General features: G+C 38.4%; 1 pseudogene; it reads left to right on the top strand.

Moving 5' to 3' along the window:
- Positions 1-121: 121 nt before the first annotated feature.
- LOC106514266 (semaphorin-3ab pseudogene) lies at positions 122-824 on the top strand (annotated as a pseudogene).
- The last annotated feature ends 912 nt before the right edge of the window (positions 825-1,736 follow it).

Genomic DNA, 1,736 nt, shown 5'->3' with positions numbered 1-1,736 from the left:
TCTCTCTCTCTCTCTCTCTCTCTCTCTCTCTCTCTCTCTCTCTCTCTCCCCCTCTCCTCTCTACCATCGTCTCACACCCTGACTGTGCTGTTTGCCTCAGCTGTTCTCAGTTGCACAGAGAGGACAGAGCAGGGCTGCGCTGAGTGGGGCTGAACTGGTTCAGATGAGTGTTGAGCAGAACCAGAGAGCCAAAGAGGACTGCGCTCACCAAGCAGACGGGTTGAACAGCTGAACCAATCTGGACCAGTTTTGCTTTTGTTAGCTGTAGGTGTGACTCAGTGACAATGTTGATAGCTGTTCAGAGCTCCCTGCAGCTTATAGGTGCCAGAAGACACACAGGTCTTTTTTTTTTTTTTTTACTGTGGTGACAAACTTTAATTCATGATTATTTTTATTTTTTTATTGTGAGTTTAGGGAAGTTTGCTATTTAATGAGAGGTCTAAAATTGCTCCTCATTACTGCTTTTCAGGATCTGTCCTTTTCATTTGACTGATTTTGACCTGTGGAACAGGAAACAGTTTTTTTTTAATCTGACAGGAGATAAGACCTTCTGATAGCCAGCCTGGACTGATCCACCAGCACTTTTTCATACCTACTGGACAACAGGACCATTTTTCACACCAACACATTTAAACCAGACCTGAAGTTTTCTACATAAGGAGCTGTTTAATTAAAGGACTTGTTTGGACTCCTTTGCCCCAGGACCATGGGTTTTCCTTGGGGCAGCATTGTGCTGCTGTGTGGAGTAGCTCTGCTCAGGACGGAGGGCAACAGACCCCAACAGACCAAGAACAATGTCCCCCGGCTAAAACTCTCCTATAAGGGTGAGTTTGTGAGCTTACTTTCACTTTTCAAGCCAGCTCTGCTTTATTTAATAGAACTATAGTTTATCTCAATCTTTAGATTTTGTAGAATTAAATCCCTAAAACGCACGTGTCTAATTAAGGGAGAAAACATTTTGGTTAAAAAATAAAGACAGTGATTTTTACGAGATAAAAATCTTTTTGTTAACTTTTAACTTTTGAATGCATTTTATTTGTGTATATATTAAGCAAACTGTTGTGTATTTTTAACATAAAATGTTAACATCTTGGTCTCTTTATTTCCACTAATTAGGGTATTTAAATGAAATTACACCTTACATTGTAAAAATAAATAGCTATAATGATGTCACGGAAAGCTTGAAGCTGTGTTAAAAGTATTTATTAAATGGCTCGACAATTAGCAGGGACAAACAATTGTGAATCACTGGGTATTATTTATATCGCAAGCCATTATGCCAAGAAGCAGACTGTTGGAGTAAATTAACTTCATGTGTCAGACACTTTATTTCCATCCAAATGAACAGTTTATTAAGGAAGTCAAATAAATTTCCTTTTTATGTCTCACTGTCTCCGTTTTGATCGACTGCTGCTGTCTGTTCGGCAATGAAACGTAGTGCCAGTTAAAGGTTTCCAAAGCTGATGGGTGTCATTTATTCCTTTTCTCTCTCTCTCATTCTCTTTTTTCTTTTTTAATTTTCCTGAATGTCCTTTTTCTGCTCCATTCTCTCCTACATGGTAATTATACTCAGATGAATGGTGAAGGTCTGTTTGATTTGATTTGATTTGATTTATTTATTTAACAGGAAAAGATTATTAAAAATCAAGCCTGACTCAGTATAATTGCTGTTTTACAGCAGGTTCCTGTTCTGCAGCACATAAAACACTCAGAAATACAGCATCACAATCACATCA

The sequence above is a fragment of the Austrofundulus limnaeus genome, unplaced genomic scaffold, assembly GCF_001266775.1.
Source record: "Austrofundulus limnaeus strain Quisiro unplaced genomic scaffold, Austrofundulus_limnaeus-1.0 Scaffold19, whole genome shotgun sequence".
Classification (NCBI taxonomy): domain Eukaryota; kingdom Metazoa; phylum Chordata; class Actinopteri; order Cyprinodontiformes; family Rivulidae; genus Austrofundulus; species Austrofundulus limnaeus.
This window is presented reverse-complemented; position numbering and strand designations above follow the sequence as displayed.